Source organism: Gavia stellata, chromosome 9 (genome assembly GCF_030936135.1).
Source record: "Gavia stellata isolate bGavSte3 chromosome 9, bGavSte3.hap2, whole genome shotgun sequence".
Taxonomy (NCBI): Eukaryota; Metazoa; Chordata; class Aves; order Gaviiformes; family Gaviidae; genus Gavia; species Gavia stellata.
Window position 1 is genome coordinate 2193650 of NC_082602.1, and position 21856 is coordinate 2215505.

Sequence of the window (21856 nt, forward strand, 5' to 3'; positions counted from 1 at the left end):
CAAAAGCCCTAACTGACGATTCCAACAAATAGCATAAAAGCATGATGTTTATTAAGCCAATTAGTTCACTGGAGAAAATTATGCCACACTCTATTCTTCCCTGCCACCATCTTATTATGAAGGCACCAGGAAACAGAATTAATGACTCTTTAAATGGCCCTTCTCCCAGAGATCATATTAACAGTGTGGTCACTGTTGCAAAAAATAACCTTCAAAGAGTCCTGTCAAAGTTATTGACAGTTCTATAAAGTTTTATGAGCACCATGCTGTTGCGTCTTGAGAAAAGAGATAAAGTATTCGTCTTGTTAGAGATCATTAATGCAGAAGGATCACACTAGCAAATTTCTGCAGAAAGACAAATTGACGCAAATTCATTCACTTTGCAGGGGGGTGGGGGGAACGACACCACAAAACAGTTTCACATTTTATCTGAGAAGAACTGTCCAAGTGAAGATGTCTTTTTCCTCTTTGAGTGTTAATAGTTCCTACACAATGACAAAACCAAGAAGAAATGAAAGCCAAGAAGGTGGGAGGGCGGGAGAAAACCAATTCAACCTTGAGCTGAGTGGATATAGACCGGCCCCCTTGGGCAGCTCATTCAATACTTACACATTCAGTGTCCCAAAGCACATTTCATCAGGATACCTTACAGCGCGCTGCTACACAAACCCTCTGTGAGAAACAGTTTTTTTCTTCACACTCAGAAAGCAGCCTAAACCTTGGTCTAATTAGACCTGGGGTGAGTACTCTAGTCTCTGTGTTAATGGATAAAAACCTAGCAGAGAGAAAAGGAGGAAGGGAAATAAGAAAATATTTGGGTTGAGGAAGAAGTAAATGATTTTTTGGACTGTATCTGAAAGGTGTTGGAAATCATTCACACCCAGCAATAACTCATGCAAAGACGATATATGCAAATTGTATTCTTTTCACAGCTGTATCATAGCCCAGCCTACAGTTTAAGCAGGTTTACTCAAGATGAGGTTCCTTTATCGATCAAAATTTTGGACAAGAAAAGAAAAAAGCAAGCTTAAGAGTATATGCCCATACTAATGCTCTTAACTCTAAAAACTACTGAATTACACATTTCTTACACTTTGCTTTTCTAGATCCCACCGAGTTTTACAGAACATAAACAGAACTAGATATATCTACATTGAAGTTAGATGTTGCCAATAATTTTAAGTTATATTCCTATGAGATGGACATAAGGTTTCAAATACACAATCTGTCTGAGTTGCTGTGTTGTTTTAAAGGTATTAACCTATCAGATTCATACAATTTTAGAAGAGCAATGAAACGAAACTGTATACAAAGCTGAAAAAACCCACACTAATCTGTACTTTAGAAAATATACGCTGCAGTCAGCATACCTGCTAATCTCCTATTATTTACACACAATTGGCAGTAAATCTTCATTATGCGTGACCCAGCAATCTCATCTACAGCACCACCAAATAATACTGAGACATCAACAAAGCCAGTATATAAATTCAGCTCCTTGTACCACACATTGAAGTAACGCAGTTTGTGAGAATTTGAGAGTTTAAACTGGTGCCCTTATGCATGGATTTCCTTAAGAAACAGAATCCTTCACACAAAACATGATGGTAAGAAATGGTAAGGCTGTGACATGACTCTCAAAAGCCAAAAAATTCTGAGTATGGCTCATATAACAGCTGATCCTCAGTAAATCATCAAAGCTTCAAGGGAACTCTGTGAATTTACATTAGCTGAAAATGTTGTCCCTTGAGCCTTAAACCCAGTGTGCAAAATAAGAGAACAGAGATCTAGCTTGAGAATAAAGTCAATTTTAATACTGAATTTCCCATCTTCTCCATGGGCCAAAATCTTAATATTATTGCAACTACTGCTCTTGACATAATTCGCTAGAATCCTTTTGACATGTAAGCAAGCATACGGAGACAGACCATCTCTGAAGTGGGAGATTCAAACTCAGAGTGCTTATATATGTGAGAGAAATACTTTTTATCATGCACTCCAGAGTGCCCCTCGCAGCAAGAGGCAGTTCGCTGTTGCTACTGCAGCCTTAGTCTTGCATGCTTCTTTGGCCCAGAAGAGTGAACTGCTCTACTATTAAGACACTTGTGTCTGATCTAATTTTGCTGTCTACCGCTTACTACTTGTGTCTAAAAGTTCACCAAATCAAGCACCGACTTTAAGAGGCTTTCCTGCAAAAATACACGCCTTTTCTTCTCATGCATTCATACATTGTGTAGGAACTGCTTGGGCATTTATACCCTTGGATTGTGTGTTCACACCATCACAACTGCATGTATCAATGCTACCATGTGTTGACTGCACATCCTCTGAAGTCTTTGAACAGGGTTATCTGTTCCTAACACCTCAACTGGAGTATGGAAGTGGCAAGAGAATCTGTCCAGCACTTTCACAGATCCTCTGTACAATAGCCAAATTCCACCACTGTTTCGCAGCATCAAAAGCACTTCATTTTTATATGTCTAGCAGTAGTGCTATCGAACATCACACTAGCCTTCTGCAGCCAAAAGACTGTTTGCTTTGTCGGTATTTGAGGACTCAAACCTCTCCCAAGTGAAAGGGACAGCACACTGTTTTCCAAAGACTGCTCGACCGAGAACTCCCATTCCAAGTGGTGCTTCCCGAGGCAGCCAAGTGGCCTGTCAGGTGAGGACAAGTTTGTCTGGAATGGGCACCTGTACAGTCATGCGTATACAGGAGTCTCTGGACGGTGTATCTGACATCAGGCCCTGCATGCAGGACAGCCCCTCCCTTCTGGAACTATGAAAATAAACTCCTGGATCTCTGTTAAAAGTCACCTGCCTTATGCACCAGTGCTGCAAAAAGCTGTTCACCTGCCTTCAGATGCTTGCTACTTTGACACTGCTCCTCACAATGAACGGCAGGGTTAGAAATCTGATGGTACTTTTTACTATGTTTTCTTTGTCCTTTCGACTGTGGAGCTGCCTCAAACCCAGACACTGATTTGTGCAGCCATGTTCTTCCCTAATGGATCAGGTTCCAAGTTAAATCAAAGAGGGAAAAGCCTTTTCTCAGATCAGTAAACAGAAGGTGGAAAAAGACAGAGAAAATTACATCAGTGGTTGGGACTTATATCAGGATTTTGGAAACTTTTCTATAGGGAAATACATTACTGGGCATGACCAAAAGAGGTCTCCCTGCAGTTGCCACATCGGGATTTCTCACCTCGGGTCTTCAGTGGTTGCTGCTGTCTAGGACAGAGTGAAAATCCTCTAGTTTCCAAATTCGACAAAAAGGAGGTGCCCTCACATTTTGGCATTACAGCCGTGGCTACTACACCCATCTTCAACAAGGAGGCATCTGCACTAGCCATGTTTTACTGCTTCGTATCTCTTCTGGAGTAGGATAACATTCTGTGGCAGGCAATGCAGTCCAACAAAGATTTTTGGTGCTACACTGATTATCAGAAAAGTAGAAGATTTCCCAAGGCATGCAAATGCATGAGCCAAAGAAATTCATGGGTGTGTTTAAGTCCAACAGTGTTTGCTTCCCTTCAAGTAATGTTTTATTTAACTTTTTTTTTTTTATTTTTTTGGGGGAGGGAGGGGACAATGACTATCCCCTTGATCTAGGATCAACATTTGTCTTTTAAACAAATGCTCTTAATTCACTGTTGATTTCAAGGTTTACATTCATAATGCAAATTACTTTTTTTATTTCTCCATCTATTCTGTTATTTAGCTACTGCTTTTTTATTTACCCATTTGTTTTACATATAAAACTTCCACTAAGCAATCCCTACATAAAGGACTAAGTCAATTTTTCACTTAGTTTTCTGCTACTGTTTGGGTGACTCAGATTCTGACCACAGCTAATCAGGTGGGAATTCTTTCAATGAAAAATACTTGTTAGAAAATTCCCTCTGTTCCACCTAAACAAGTTCCCAGCTGCCAAAAGTTTGCAGCTTAGGGACTTCTTGGGCCAGAGGCAGTTTCTAGGTATTTAACTTGTAATAAATTTTTCTTCCATAATCATATGCAATTTCCCCTTATATCCACGTAAACACAAGCCAGCAAAGTCACAGCTCATTGCATCAAGAACCACCTCCTTTTGTTTGTTTTGAATCTGCAAGCCCCAGTTTGCTTTGCAAGACAGAAGCGATGATCACTCCCTATACATCCTCTTGCGCTGCCCATAACTTATTAACTTCCATTGTATACGAATTGTCACTTTACCAGCCTGAAGAGTCTAAGACATATCCACTCTGTACGTGGAAGCCATTCTATGATTTTGATTATCCCCACTTCCCTTTTCTGACCCTCTTATCATCTCACAGAGTCTGAGGACAACCACGAACTTCACACAGCAGAGAAGAACTCTGCTTCACTCTCCATCCTCCCAAGTAGTCCCCAACATTGTTTACATTTTTGACAGAAAATCAACACTGAACTGACAGTTCTGTCAAACCATCTCAAATAGTCACAAGCTCTTTCACTTCATTCCAATGTCGTTCTTATAAAGCTTTGTCTAGCCTGCTGAACTGCTATTAAAAATGCATGCCTCTACTGCTACTTCTGTTACACTTTTGCTTAAGAGGATAATATGTTAACACTTTCTTGATTTTGTTCCCAGAAGCAACTGAGGCAACAGTTTAGATGATCAATGATGGCATCCATTAATGTTGCAAACTCTATGCAAACAACTTTGAATTACAAAGTTTAGTCCAACTAAGCTTTATTGCTGCAGGAAAATGGTTTTGACCATTTTTTCTTCACTTTTTCCCAAAACAAAAGAAAAAAAACCCTTTGATTATCTTTTCAAATCTTTCTTCCACATTTTGTCACCTTCTCAAAACACTGCCTCATCTGCAGATTGTGATTCAAAACAAGGTACAATCAATAATTGCAGGGTTTTGTTAAATTTTATTTCGGTAACTGCTACATTTTACATTTCTGCATTAAGCTTTTCCAGCTCTGTTTCACTTTTTAGGGCCATTGTGACATGAGGCTTGCAGTCTTGCTTATGTTTTTTAATGAAAGTCGGGGTTCACATAAAATTATATGAAACTAGCAGCCACTAAGGAAAAAGTACTTTAGGACGTTCTACAATACAATTTAATGAACATTAAAATTGTATTTGCAGTATTTTTAGGCTTTAAAAAGTACACACAAAAATCAGTACACTCCAGGCTCTGTGGCCACCTAGTGCACTTTTATTCGCGGTCCCAGTGACTGCTCACTTTTCTCTGGAAGAGACTCGGTATCAAGGAAAGAGGACGATTTTGAACTCCTTCATGAAGCTGCATCTACAGTACGCCACAGCAAAGTATAAGAGCCTGACAGCTTACAATGCCTATTTAAGTATATGAGAGTACACTGAGAAAACTATAAGCTATTCTTAAAGCTCTTTCAAAAGTATGCAGTACTTTCTTCTTTATAAAGCAACTACTCTATAACATTTATTTTTAGACAGCCTGAAATAATCTTGCTCTTCTAGTCCCCAATGCTACCCCCAGGTCAGCCTACCAGGTAAGTGTTTCTCATGGTTCATGATTCCCAAAAAGGCTTTCAGAATAATAAACTGTCCCTTAACATGGACCTTAAAGGTCAGCAGATAACTAGGTATGCATTACCAAAATATGAGTATTTCAGACCCAGTTACAGACACAATGTTTCCTATAACATACTATTCATCCTGTATGGTCACTGCTAATCACAAATAATTCAGCTATTGAACCAATTGCAAAAGTGATGTTTAAAGGTATTTGAGGGCTTTCAGTATAATCATCCATATTCTCCTGTTAGCTATTTCCTAAAGATTTTCTTCTGAGCCAGGAATTTCCCATTCTTGCTTCCTGCCTCTGTGTGAACATTTAAAAATCTCCAAATCCTTCTAGTTAACACCACAAATCTCATCTATCAGAAACCTTTTTGCAGACTCAGGAAACCTATAGCAGATCAGCTCATAGTTGGAAGGTTAGCGTTACACTAAAGATTTTTAAATGCTTCAGATGAAATTGATGTGCAAAACAGCAGCATCTCAGATGGATTATAATAAGCATTTGTGATCTTCTGAAACAATTAGACGACCTCTCCCATGCCACTGCATACTGTGCCAGAGTTTCCAGGTAGCCTTTAATAGTTTCCTAGCGCTCAACTAAGAGTTTATCAGATTTGCATGATGGAGCAGCCACATCTAGACCTCATTCATCTGACACCAACACAAGCAAGAAAAGGGCATTGCATGCCAAACATGCATGTTGCCATGACTGCCCTATAAAGCAGAGCAGTGCTGAGACATTTTTTCATTCATCAGAGGAAAAAGGACATTTTCTGCAGACTTCAGGGTTCAGGACAGTTTAGAACACAGCATCTTTCTGTAGTTCTATTCCTAATTAATGCCACATTCCTGTTTTAAATATGTATTTCTTCTAGAACCAATTTTTTTTCACCAGTATACGTACACAAACCTTAACACATGGTTTTATTCGTATATACTTGTCATTTGTGTGAGTTAATAAAATACAGGCCTTGTTAACAGTTAACATTGGAGGAATACTAAAATTCTTATGTTTCTCTTCAAAACTTTTTTCCATCAGTAAGTTACAGTTCATGCACAAAAGTTCACTCTCTGCAAGAGTGAAGACTCTGCAAGACAAAAAACTTCACACAAGTGTCTATCTGAGGTCACGAGACAATCAGATACAGAGATTAACTAGGAAGAACTAGAATCCCAGAGATAAATAAAAGGTATTACAGACTCAGAATAAGATATTACATTTAAAATATGACAGATTATAAGCACTGAAAAAAGAGTAAGGTTAAGTAGTCAGATTTAAAAAAGAAATAAATTCCTTTCTTTTTTCCCCACCTTCCCTGTTTTTTTCTGCTCAGTGCAGCTTGTAATAACTAAGGTCTGAGTCACCTTTACAACATTTGCAGTATGGACATATATAAGCAACTCAATTGTTCCTTGTTATCAAGCATTAAGCCTACTTAACCTCTGTTTTTCAAGCTATATTACTCCTAAAGCTTTTTTGTGGTACGAAAGTTGTTTAACAATTTCTGATCTTTCTATTTCAGACTGATACAACAGCCTATAATCTACTAGTTCAGTGGTCTTCACTGAAAACAAAACATACTTGGTGACAGGAGTTAGAGTTTCTACCCAAATACAGAGCTTCTGCCTAAAGAAGGCATTTAGTTTTCTCTTTAAAAGTAGACTCACGTATACAATCCTTTAATCTAGGTAATGCTCCACTAGAAAGATGATGTAATTAAGCATACATGGATTTTATTTACACACGCAGAGAAATATGCATGCATGTCTATATGTATAATTTACATTGACACAAATGTAAATCATTGAATGGTGTAATTAAATACACACAGCAGATGACCGTCAAGATACCATATTTTTAAATCTAATTTGTAGCTGGACAATTCTGTATTTGAAATGCATTAGAGCATACTAACTGCATAGATTTGGCACTAGTTCACGTGAGAGCACGGGAGTAGCTATGAATAATGACTAAAAAGCTTGACTTGCTATCACTTGCTAACCAAGACAGTTTGGGAGAAGACAGACAAAATTAAGATGCTGCATTCCTTTATCATTTCTCCTCTGCAAGGTCACAGACTACTGCACTCCTTCAGGAAAACTGTGCAGCAGGATGAAGGAGTTACTTAACTTTAATGCCCTGGTTCTGCCCCAAAATGCTACTTGTAAGCTATAGGTATGTCTGTTTCATACGTCTCAATTTCACTTCTTGTAAACCTTGAGTGAAGAGTTGACATACAGACATATTTTCGCTTTTTTACGGAAGCCATCTGTGTTTTTTCAAGTGTTCTCACTAGCTTTCATTTCACCCTTTAATAGTGTATCCAAAGACTGCATGTTTAGGGGAAATTCACAATGAACTCATTACCCATACATTGATAAAAGTTACTTGCACTTGAACTTTCCTACCTACATGTTTCAACAGAAATAGTTTGGGGTTAAAGGATTTTAAGCTGCATTGCCCCCATTTTAAAAGAAAAAAAAAAAAACAAACCCCCAAAAAGTTAGCCAATTAGGCATCACGTATTTCTCCTCTTTATTTTCAAGTATTTAAATATTTGAGTTTAATGTTTTCTCCATGGAGAATTCCATGAACCAAAGCAATACTCTTATCAAACAAATTTTCAGTGGGGTTTTTAGTTTTTTTTTTTTGTTTTTTTTTTTTTTGGATGGGTTTTGTCTGTTTTGTTGTTTTCATTATTTCATACTTCCTTCAGTCTCTATGTTCATACACCAACACCACATGCTTGCTCCTTTATCCCCTGCCATCACATTTTTAATATAATATGGTATACCACTACTTTTTTTCCTGAATTATTTTTTTTCTTGATCTTGGGAAGTGTCTTCTTGCCCTGTCTGCAAATCCAACTGTCGTCAGGTTTAACATGGGAGTCGAGATTTACTGGGTTCTGAACTGCAGCCTGTTCTTAAACATAAATGTGGAGTGTTGCTGAATAGTTTGTTTTAATAATCTTCTTTCCATCTGTCTCATCTTCTGACGAGTTATTTGCTCACACCAAAAGATAATGCAGAGTTTGATTAAAGATAGGTATTTTTCCTACACAGAAAAAGTAGATGATGCACTTTGAAAGCAGTTTTAAGGTTTCATCATTGGTACTAGTGAATGTTCCCACACAAGGATTTCTGCAGTTACTACTTGGCTGAACGAAGTCCTCCACAAGCACTCAACTCTGTTCTCTACAGACACAATTTGTGTCCCACCATACTTTGTGAAAAACAGACCATGGATTAATGATGCTGTGTATGTAAAGGACTATAAATGTTGCGAGAATAACTGTAATGCCCACATAGATTAAAAAAACCTAGCAAATATTATACTAGCAATGAAAATAGATACTTAAATACAAAATATTTAAGTTCAAAAAGAAGCAGCAAATTAAAAAAAAAGTTCTTCCTGCAGCAAGGTTTTTTTCTATTACACTCTCTTCACCCCTTTGTTAAAAAGACGAGTGAAAGTGTGATACATTTATGCTGGGTTTTGACTTAGCTTTGTGTCCATGATACAAGGGAAGTAAATATATGCAAACAGAAAACATGACATTGAAAAATCACATACAGTGCTACCACACTCATGTGAAGTTTAACCTTAAATACGAAGCAAATTGCTCAAATGGAAAAAAATTGAATTAGGAACTTAGTGAAAAAGATGTACGACTCTTACGACTGCTCAAGCAAAATATTACCGCTGAATGTATTGGCAATCAGCTCTCTTAAAACACTAACTAATTTTAAATAGATAACATTAATTTATTAATAAGCAGTTTTACCATTACATCTAATATCCCTCTTGCTCACCATACAGCACACAGTAATTAGAGCCCTTGTGAAATCATGCTTTCAAAAACATCACATTGCTCAGCCCAATTAGTTGATTGCATCAGAAGCTAAAGTAAATGCTTGTTCACAAAAGCAGTATTTGCAGTAGCCTGATCTCTAGGATCACTTGGGAGTTGTACAGATTCAGTACCTGTTTAGATTTAGCCTGCTATTTATACCTCTTACTTCTTAGGGTATGCAAATTTGCCTACACTGGAGAAATTTTGAGAGAGAGTTGGTTACCCTACTGCAGACATTGTGTACCAGCAGTTTCACACACAGTGACACATCAGATCACTGACAAGGAGAGGAACTTAAATCAAATGCAGACAGTTTACGTCAGGGCATACAATGCAATACAAATGTCAAGGATGAGGTGCCTTTCTCCAGCTCTGATACCACAGATGTGAAAATCAGTAAACCCCAAGCTGAGGCAATGCAAAAAATTCCACATCGTATCACAGGCATTGCAAACGTTGTTTTTCTGGTTTGTCCTTTATAAAAGCCGGGACTAAACTAATTTGTAAGTCTTTCTCTAAGATACTAGGGCAGGGAGTCTGAGAGTTTATACCGTCAGGACTAGTTCAGACTTTCTACTGCAAGACATTGTAATGAAGGAAATCCCAGTTTCACCCAACAGCTCAACTACACTAGGGGTTAGGTCTCATACATCTTTTTCACTAGATTTCTCAGCAAATTTGCCTCAGGTATGATATATGTCTGTGGAATTTAGGACATTTTATTCACAAAATTCTGGCTTCCAAACACAAATTTCACACGTCTATTTCCTCACAGGAAAAATAATTTATTTTCCTGTACATCCTATAGCCACTGGGTATCAACTGAGTATGTTGGGCTAGCCCAGCTTGCAGCAGTCTTCCACGTGCTTGTACCATTAGGTGTTGTTCATAACAAAGTACGGACACAGCACCCTCCACCTTTTGTCTGTCAACTTGGAAATACACAATGGGACATCGCTGAGGGAATGTTTTGAAGGAAAACCATCTCTGTACTGACCTATAACTGTTACTGTTTTACATCAGGAGTAGGTCCAAGGTGCCAATTCCTCACTGTCATTAGAACAGCAATGCTCCTACAAAGCACATTTTAGGCAACTAACAGAAAGCTATTGTGGAGCAAGGGCCATGGTGTGGCTTCCATGAAGCCTTCAGGCTTGTAGGATCAAGCTTACTGTTTACAAATGAGTAAGCAACTAATCACAGGAATTATTATTTTGCAATACCTATGCATTATCTGAACTGATGTTGGGTGCGATTAGAGATCAAATTCTATAAATTTCATAGCCCATAACTAACAAAGCAGGAAAAAATAAATATAAATTTAAAAAATACATTTGTCAGACTGAGACATTATAAAATACAAGAAAAGTGTTGAAAAAATTTTTATACTATATGCCACTCTCTATCCATTGTAAAAATCAACCCTCAAAAGTTAACTGATTTCCCAGTTTCTTTAATCAAAAATAAACAAAATTTAACAGATCTTTGAATTATGTAACATACAAACTTTGCATCCAATTTTAAGACGACTAGAGACAGAGCGACTTACACTTTCATGCCATGTCCTTGTAATCTTGAAGGAATCAGGAACACTTATTACAGCCAGTACAGACAGGATTTTTCAAAATAGGTTTGATTACGCAAGCATCTTGGATTATAGAAGGAGATGGAAAAGTGTATCTACTACTCCATGCAACCAGTCTATATACTAGCAGTATTGTGTATGCAGCATATGTAGGAATGCCCCCTCCCCAAAATCAAGCGAACTACATACCCTGCTCACACAACTGGGGACATGTAAAAAAAGAAAGTCAACAATTTTACAGAGAGATGGAGCTGTGAGAGATGTAAGGCTAACAATAACCTAAGAGGTAGGTGTCTCCTTACTTTAAAGGAACATGAAAAAACATTTTAGGATTTTACTATTCATCTCATTTCTGGAACTGGTTATTTTGTTTTTAGAAAAACACTAGTTGTTTTCAGTTCCAAAAAATCAAACTCATCATTACTGGAGCACTGCCACAGATGCACACAGAACAGGCTAATAACGCAGTGAAGCTTTGGGTCGTTCACAGTAATCCACCGCTTCTGCTCAGAAGCATCACTGGGGGAAACGGAATACACTCTGTTCCTCCCCACCTCTAGTACTTTGCTTCGCAACTGCAAGCAGCTCCAAAACCACTCCCTGAACACAAACATAAAGGGATTAAGATGGTACTGTTGCAGAAATGCTCTTCTGAGCAAATAAAGGAAAACTACCACAGGCTGGCAGCAGCTGGGGAGAGCACTCCGTCCTGTTTGCAACACATAGCAAACGCCCTGGCAGATCAGCAAGGGGACCTTGCTGGCCCACACACCCATGGTAGCACTGTCCTAGCTGAACTTCAAGGATAACACAGTGTCATTCCTGAACAAACAACTGGCCTACACTACAGATTTCTGCCAGCAAATCTATGTCAGTACAGGACGAGAAAACATCCTCTATTTGCAACCCTCAAGGCATAAATGTACCCATAATGACTGAAGAACACCTCTGCTGCTTAAGCCTGTGTTTTCAAAGAGCTGGTATAATGAGGCAAATACCACAGATCATGTATTTCAGTTTGTCACAGTATGCTTTGCAATAACATGAGGAAAATGAATTCTGTTTCATTAGCAAAGTGAATACATGAATATGAGTAATTAATGCAATTTTATCAAATACAAAAGTGGTTAGGTCTCAAATACTGATTAAAGGCACATCTGGGAGGGGGTATCATTTTGGAGAGAAAAGTTGCATAGATACCATTTCTAGTGTATATCCTGCACGTCACAAATGTGAGTGAGAAACTAGAAAAGAGTAAATGCACATGGATGGCATTCAAGCCAAAGGCCTATTTTATTAGATAAAACCAACCCAACTAGAAAGCTTACCTTCAAGGTAAGTGCTACACTAACTAAGAAGCCAATTTGAGGCCCATCCCTGGTTACTTCTACAAGGAAGAAATTTGATGATAAACAAATCTCTCTGACACCAGCCTGCTTACAGTCCATGAAGGCACAGAAATGCTGCTCCACTGAATGAAAAGCAAATAAAAGAACAGTCACCAGCTTCCTTAAAATTTCCAAGGCTGTTTCCTCAACAAGGTACTTGAGAACTCTCAAGGAGTTCTGCCAACTTCACCATCTCTCTCTGCCGGCTTCTCCCTTATCTCATGTTTCTGATCGTCCTTCTCAAATCTGCAGCCTAACAATAACCCAGATCCCACTGGTTATCAACCATCAGAGGAAAGCTGTGTTGTTATCAATACAGCAGTTGCTCTTCTCAAACTGCTGTGTTGGTTGGAGGCTTCTATTTGTCAGCCAGCTCACTGCTAAACAATTCTATTCTTCTCTCCTTTCAGCATGAATACATGGCACACTTCATGCCAGTTGGCATTAAAGTCTGTCCTGACGTCAAAGTGCTCTCACTTAGGGCTATTAGTACCTTCCAATTTAAAATAATTATACTCTACTAGTTACAGAAACATGAGGGACGAGGATGGCAGTCCTGAAACCTTAACACTTCATATTCAATTGAATAAATTCAAATGACTGAGTTAATGAAAAAATCCCCCTAGCTAAGCAACCAACTCAAACCAAACCAACTCAAACAAAACAGACAAAACAACTGCCTACCCCATGCTTTTTCTTACCCCAGATAACGGTTTGGGGACCCGAGGTTCAGCATACAAAAGTATCCACTACGGAGAGAGTGTAGCCAACCTAACCACTACTGGTTCCTGGTTTGAGACTACCATCTCGTTTTCACCTCTGCCACACACACATACTGGAAAACTAACAGCTCTGATCCACATCACGCCAACAATCTCTCAAATGATGTTCGTAATGTTCAAAAGAAATTTCAGAAGAAATTAAGAACTATGTTCAGAACATTCCACTTAATTTATTAATGCAAAAGCTGAAATCAATTTTCAACATCATTATTTTAGTTTTGGTATTAAAATGAACAGAAGATGTGGAACAGGTTTGTGCATTTATTTATCTACATGTTAAACACATCATCTTCATCGTAGCCTCTTTTGAACTGGCTAATTATGATGCAGCAATTTGAGTAGAGGTTTTATGGCACAGACTGCAACAGGGACCTGCATGGCTTTCCTATGACTCTACAAGTGAACAATTGGATTGGTGTGGAATGCAAATACAAGTAAAAAAAGACAGATAGTATTAATTATATTATTATTATACTAATTTTAATTTTGCTCAGGACCATTTTGCTCTGAAAAGCAATAGAAGGTCTTCGTACACCAATGTGGAGCAAAACTGTAATGGATTTTAGTCACATCAAGAGACTTTTATAGAACTAGGAGTAAGGTGTTTGCACTGGCGTTTGAGGAGGAACTGTTGGCCAACAGAATAGAAAAGGTAAGAGAATACCTGAATACCAATTCTGCAGCCAGTCCTACCGCTTGCTCTTCTAAGACGTGGCATCTAAACAGTGTGACACGTCCGGTCTTACTTAGTCTTTACCTCTTTTTTCATCTGTGATAGGCAGTCCCTGTTTTTTTTGGTGGGTTTGTGGTTTTGGTTTTTGTTAGTTTTGGTTTGTTTTTCTCGTTCATCATTGTGCTGTGTTCCTTCAAAAAGGCCGAGGAAAACCAAGGTGCAGAGGGAGGCAAGCTCCCCCAATGCAGGCTATGGCAGGCAGCAGTAAGTTACAGCACAAGCTGCTGAGAACCTGCTGCACAGGGAGGATCGGAGAGTGCTGAGGGCAGCAGGTGCAGTCAGGCCTTGCAGGCAAAGGAACAAAACCTCCTAGGCATTAGCAAGGATTGAAAAATGTTTGCCGTATCTCAGCATGTTACTGTGCTGGCTGAGATCAAGGACCCATTATGAAGGTCAAGGGCAGTATAAGGTAAAATGCTTAGAAACCCTCTGTATTTCTTTTCTGTTACTTGGAATTTTCTCTATCTAAAACCTAAGCATTAAAGTTTTGATTCTATCAAAGCCTGGCTTTATCTAGTATTTAAAAGCATTTCAGTCATCTTTGAGAAACTCACTTTAATGAGAAGGCCTAGGCAGATCTCTTCAAAGCTCTGGCTGACTTTGGGGTGTCAGCACAGCATCTCAAGTACATTATGTACACAGGCAACCAGAGCATCCATGTTCACCTTCTTCAGGGTCAGGAAAAGTTGAAGCATCACATGACACACAATATACACAAATATTAGTAATTCTGATGTTTCTCTTGCAACACATGAAGGCTAGCACTGCAAAATGACTTTAACACCTGCCAAACTCTACTATTTCCACAGGCAGTATTTTGGCTCTATGGGTACAACAGACAGCATTCATCTCTCAAGTCTGACAGACCATTTCATGCCTTATTCCAAAGTCAATTTGTGTGCTGAAGGCGATTCCTCCTCCCAACCTGACTTTGGGCTGGACCAGCAGGTGACCCTGCAGAGTGGCAGAAGACTCCCTCCAAAGCTGGAATCCCATAAAAACCTCTCTCGTGCTACCAGTACGCAGGCCTCGCTTGAAAATGTCATTTCATATCAACTAGATAACCATAAAGAAATCAGACATTTTAATAACATCATCTTCATCCAGACTTGCCACCGTCACTTTACACGCACCAGAGTTAATGATTTTTGCTATCGTTCTAGCCCAAAATAAGATCAAGCTTGCAACTTACAAGATTAAAGAAAAAAGGCCATTCGAAATTATACTTAACAATAACACACTGCAGTTTGAGAAACTCAGTAACATAAATTAAGTTTCTGAGTAAACACGTATCTTGACAAGAGCAACCATCATAAAATTACATAAGCAAATGAGAAATACATTCATATTCTAAGTATTTGTACGCAAATTGTTATCAGTTGTACTTTAGAAACAAATAATTAATTTACAAGCTAATTTGAGCAATATAGTCTACCAAATTGAGCCCGAAGCTTGAAAAACCAAAGTTCTGCAGGAAGAAGCTAGTTCTCTAATTTCCTGCATGACTGGAGACACAAAATTAAGACAAAGTGTCATTTTATTAAGGCTCAGAAAAAATGCTTTTAAAACTAAGGTGGCTTTTAATTCTTTGTCTTCCACATCTTTTAGAAACAAACACTTGTTTAAAACATCTCAGTGACAAGGCTTAATGGGCCGAAAGCAATCTGTGTTAATGGTGTCTACTCTGAAATGGAATTAAGTTTTTTTCTCTCAGTGCCTTTAGCTTGGAAATAGCTAATACCTCTTTCTCCATCTTATTATTAGTAGTAATTATAGGGATGAGAAATTATCAGTCCAACTTAGATATCATCTTATTTAAACTTAAGACTATTTGTGTGCTCGAGGAAGTTCTCCTGTTGTTCTGAATGAAACAATTGTTAGAAATGTAAAGGTACGAAACCGTTCCTCCCCTAATTATGCATTTTGTGCATTGCTAAACTCCTTAACAACATGAAGTCAGTATTTTGTGGCTGACATATTATCATATGTGTGGAAGATTAGTGCGCATTCTAGAGACTAAAATGAAAAACTACCAGGCTGAAAACTCCTGATTTCAATAGGTGCTGTTATAACAACAATAATACCAGATAACGTACAACACAATGTACCAAAAAGGCTTCCTAAGGTTTCTGAAAAACAAGCCAAGAAAGCCTCCATTACATTCTATATTTCCTCAATATAACACAATTCAATAAATATGTATTTTTTAGAATGACCAATTATCCTCAACTGATTTTTTAAAATGTCTAAAAAAACCTCTCTAGCTTTGTGAGCTATGCAGGCAGGTAAAACCATGTTTCTCGATGTAAAATCAGTATAGTTATATGGCAACAGGTCTACAGAATGGTCTTGACATTTGATGTGTTTTGTGAGAATGATTGCCTTTACTCGGGATGGATTAAAAAAAACCTTTAAAAATGTAGAATATTGTATCACATTTCAGTGCTACATTCATATAGACTTTTTTCATTTATTTTTATATTACAAATGGAGAACAATCACTCAATTCATGCCTGTAAATATGACTGATAACAATAAATCTGAACTCTGCTTCTGACTGTTACTTTCTTTTACTTTATCTGTTGCTCTTTTTCTTACTGCTACTTGACCTTCTTAATATTCTTTTAATTGTACCATGTGTCTGTACCAAAAGGTATGGTTCTATCAAAATCAAAAAAGCGCTGAAAGCATCAACACAGACATATACGTATTGAGGCAATTGTTCATCCCACGTAGTTACACTCTAGAACAGAAATGGCTACTACTTGGGAATTTCCATGTTTATTTCTATTGGAAGGGGAAAACTAGGTATCAAAACATTTTTTTACTTATTTATTTTTCTGATGACACAACTACCCTAGTCGTGGCTTGTCTCTTGTAACACCGTAACATCTAAGTAAAAGCCCAGATGCTGGCCAGCTTGATGAGGACCTGTCTTGATGCAATGGTTCTCTTTGTTTCAATGTGTTTTACAATTAAATAAATTGCTTGAACATTTTTAACATTAATTTTAGAGTTCAACGTCCACCAGTTACAACAGTGCTTCATATGACCTCCCCTCGTATACATTTAGGGCATTTCATTGTTTATCATACTTTAAGCAATTGATTGTAACAGCTCTTACTCGCTTCTTTTCTTTCCTTCTAGATACGGTATACTAGTTCGCAACATGCTGTCTTTACCTTGTTAGTCCCCAACTTTAAAGAGAAATACAAGCTTATACCTTTAGGTTCTTACTTGTGACAACAGCAGATCAATGTTTGATTTGCCATTTGCCTTGAGTACGTCTTATATCACAATTTCTTCAATTTATATTCATTACAGAACACCTGTCAAATCTGTTACCCAAAGTATTCTGTGTCCATGTTGTACCCCCAACATGTGAAACCACTACTTGTGCAATCAAAGCGCAGGCCTTCTTTGAGAAACACCACATAAAAGAAGATTGATTTTCATCTCGAAAATGTCAAATTTCTGCCTATAATGCTCAGCTACATTTTTCTGAAACAGCAAAGTTCAAAAAGAGCCATAGACCTGACAGATCTCCGACACATCATGATAGATGTGACAGGTCTACTACTTTACTGCCAGAAATGTCCTCCAACAGAATGAGGCAATCAATGAAGAATAGTAAATCTATCCCAGATAGTAGAACTATTTTTTCTACATGCATAAGAGAAGAAATAACACATTTTTTATATCTCTGTAGACTCCTGTTTTAATAAACTACCGCGCTAACTTTCATTAATATTATTACAATACCAGTTACACAGTTTAATCTTTGTTTTATCTGTTCAGTGGTTCTCAATCTAAACTCCTAACATGCATTTTTGTATTAATAAGCTAGCAGAGGAAAAATATAAATAGAATTTAGATAGCATTGAAAACATACTTTCCTATGAAAGAACAAGTTTTTCCTACCTTTTTCTCTGGTCCCTCTGTCAGCCAGGAGAACAACAGCTGCTCCAAATGTATCTGTTGAATTACGTCCCCATCATCCTAGAAGACATTGTTATTGATTAACACTGCATCAAAAATTTTACCTTGAAAATTCACGTATTTGAGATAAATTACAGCAAGTTTGGAAAAGTTAATTTGACATTCATAAATCAAAGCTTTCTACTGAAAGAATTGGTTTGATTTATAACTAATGCCTTTGAATGTATTCTACCACCTACCCTTCAAGTAACAGCCTTGACTTCAGCTACAGAGGGAATCTACTCCAAAATATGTATTTTTCTCAAGTCATTTGACCACAACGCTAGCAAAACAAGCACAGCTCTATCAGCTCACACACAGTGATTTAAAATATACTTTTTTATGGTAACATGAGTACATTTAACATTTTCAGTAAGTAGGTTCAATAAATTTAAAAACTGTTGCATGAATAGATTGATGGTTACTCATGCTTGTGTATGATTTCAAAAACACATCCATGCATCACTGTCATAATTCTATTTCTTCCATTATTTTATACATTCATAAGCACACAGACAATATTTAATGTTGTAGTAACCAAGACGGTTTGAATTCAGCAAAGAACACACACACAGAATAAGCAGATATGCGACTAAAGCTCACAAACTTTTGAAACTGTGAATTTAATGATACAAGGATTTCCAGGGCTAAGGAACTTCTATTTATTCATGTACAACAACAATAATTTAGCTTTTCTTATACTGCAGTTCCAAAGAAAAAACAGCAGTATGACAGGGTAGGAACATTATGGCACTCATACTCCTGTCTCCTGAAATCCAATGGCTGCATTTATAGAGGCTGAGTAGCACCTGTGTAAGAAACAAGAAGCAGGGTTTGTTTTCCTTTTGCGTAAATGTTAAATAAACAAGTATCTAAACAAGAAATGTAAGTCAGACACACACCTACAACGTGCCAAAAGTGCTTGCATAAACCTAGGTAGCATAAGACTCCTACATTTAATTTGATACTACATTCTTTGAAGGCATTGCTTCATCAACCATCAAGGGTTAAACAGATGCAGTGCAAGGGGGGCATTCAAACAAATTTGCATCTTTATCAACCCAAGCTTGGTATCACATATGCTGTTTCTACTTACTCTTTCACACCCACACATGCCTCACAATACAAGGGGTCACCTGGGTCCGTGGCCAGCTGAAACACTGGCTTCAGCAGCCCCTCACCTCATGCACCAGCTTCTTCCTGCCGCAGTTTATCAGAGATCCTTGATGTCTCCTCCGGCAGAGGCAGGCCAAACCTGCCCCAGATGGCCCCTTTCTCCCCCACCCTAGAACCCTCACATCTCCCATTCCTGCCCCTTTGCTCCACTCCCAGGGGTCTCCCAAATCTCCTCTCCCTCAGGGCTGGGGCCTCCGAGCTCCACAGCTGCCGCCTCCAGGGCCCTCACCCAGGTGGCCTGTGGGGGCACCACACATTGCGATTGGCCCGCTTCTCCCCGAGACACTCCTTGATTGGCTGCTGGGAGGGACCCCAATCCAGTCCCACCCCCAGCGATTCCAGATTGTTCCAGAACGTTCTGGATCACTCCTCCAACCCTCAGTCACCTCCCTCTTCCTGCTGAAACTAACCCCCGAGCGTGCCACAGAGATGGCTCACCACATTTCCCTTTTAAAAGGTAAAATTATGAATGGGCCCATCAGCCTGATGGAAAAAAATACCTTAAATTTTGCCTGAAAAAGGTTTGAACTGCAGATTAATTAGCAGCTGCCCCTCACAACTGCCCTCCCTTCAGCTTTCTGAACTCTGCCCAAAATGGATTCACCTGAAAAACAAAGCAGAGAAGTCGACTGCCTTAATGCACAGCCTACTCACAAGAAACCACAGCAAAGCCCACCTCCGTCTACAGGTAAATGAAGAATCTTTAGCGCACACAGTTTTCACCACCTCACGAGCACCCACACCCCCAACTTAAAAGCGGTAGCAACACCCTGCAAATCTTAACTTAACCGACTCATCTGGCAGCAGCTCTCCCTCCTCTGGCTCTTCCCCAGCGCAAAGGGGACTTAGCTATGAGGAAACTGTTACGTGCAGCAAGGCAGGCAATGTATATTGTTGGCCCCTGACGCCGTTTTGTGCTAATACTTTGCTAAAAGGGGTAGCTTGCTGCTCCTGAAGAGCCTGCTCCTGAAGAGCCTATCTATAAGCAAAGGGGAACATGAAACATGAAATGCAGAAAATAAGAACAAAAAGCAGATTTCGTAATTGTGTGTGCGTGAATGCAAAGGAATCTCACGAAAAAAGTTATCTTATAATTTTGTGGGCGGCCTTTTTATCCCTGACACCTTCTGGCTAGACACAGCTTCATTCTCATGGCTCCTGTGAAAGGCAGGAGAGTAACATGTTTTCATAGTCCACGCGAAGAAACTGAAGTACAGCAAGATTATGATAAACTTTCAAAGAATTATAAAACGTTCCCATGACAATCACTCTAATCTGTGCATCTCAGAGCTATTTCTAGCAAGCACAGTTTGTTTGGGTTTTTTTTAAGCGAAAACAACAATACAGTATCTGAGGAAAACAAAATTAGAGCTGTGCATCACTGCTTTGTAGTTGTTTCTGACAATTAATAAAAGGATTTCATATTAAGAAGCGTAGAGGGAGGAGACAAAGGGTAATACAGACATCGCTATTTCTTTTCAAGCTTGATAATAAGTTTTGTACAATATTTTCTCTGATACCAGCCAAATGTTCTGAAAATGGTTATCTATGTAGGTAACACTTATTTTCAAAACAGTAACTCTAAAAAATTGTGATTTTTATTTTTCTGGGAGTTTAAATAACATTTTTAAATTTTTAACGATACTAAAATGTTTTACATTAGTATAATGAAGTTGCTTACTATGCCTGAAGCTATTTTTTGATTTTTCGTAACTGGCATAACAGTTAACATAATCATCTCTGATTTTAATGTCATATTTAATTTCTGATACAAATGTAAGTTTAAATGTTAAATAGATAGCGAGTCCAAAATTGGTACAACTCTTGCTGCATCACACCATTATTTTCTTATTTTGCCACCAATAATAGCAGTAAAACCAACCTTTCCAAAATTTACACTGAGATGTTCACCCCTATTAGTAAAATCACTATTACGCTCATCTCATGTAACAAAGATAGATAAATATCAATAATGTAAGTCCGTTGAAAGAAAATTTGTTTCATCGTGGACTTACTCTTTGTCTTGTAATCAAAGCTGGTGCAAAGTGACTTAAGCTAGCTTGCTTTGTTGTTCCTTGTGGGGACTATGAAAGGTATGGAAGGGATTGCTCTTCAGAAATATGAAGGAAATAAAACTGCAGGAAAATAACATGATCTAGCTTTCAGTAATATACTTAACTACATTATCTTGATCAGCCAAGATTTCTTTAAAATATTTCATTCATTATTAGCACAACTTGGATTTTCCAACTTGTTCACTGTTCACAAATGTTCTTAACAGAGGGAAGAGGAAGAATTATTACCTGCAGAAGAAAAGAAGCAGGGCAGTTTCAGTTGATGCATGGGCCTTCAGAGGTCAAACAGATAAAGTCAAATACCGAAGAAAAGGGAAAATGGGGCAGTTACCCTATGGTAAGCATATTTTCTCCATGCAATTCTCAATGTGACAGTAGGGTACTGAAATAGCAACAGTAACTACACCTTAAGTCATTGATAGGACCTTTCATAACAATTTAGTCAAGGCACAAGCTTCCTATTCCTATCAGTCACATCCCATTTGTGTCTGCTGCCACCCTGATCTCTAACCCTGGACCAGGGACCTTGACCACTAAGGAGTGGCTTTTTTGTTCCATATAAGGAATTGAATTATCTTCAGATGTCAGACTCATTCTTTAAGTCCGCTGCTGTTTTCTACAGGCATCATAATCTAAAACTAAGTTACCATAGCTTGTGTTGCATACCAGATCCCTGTTTTCTGGCTTCCTTTGTCTTCCCTGGTCACTCTTCAGTTCATGCTTTCAGCTCCACAAGACACAGGA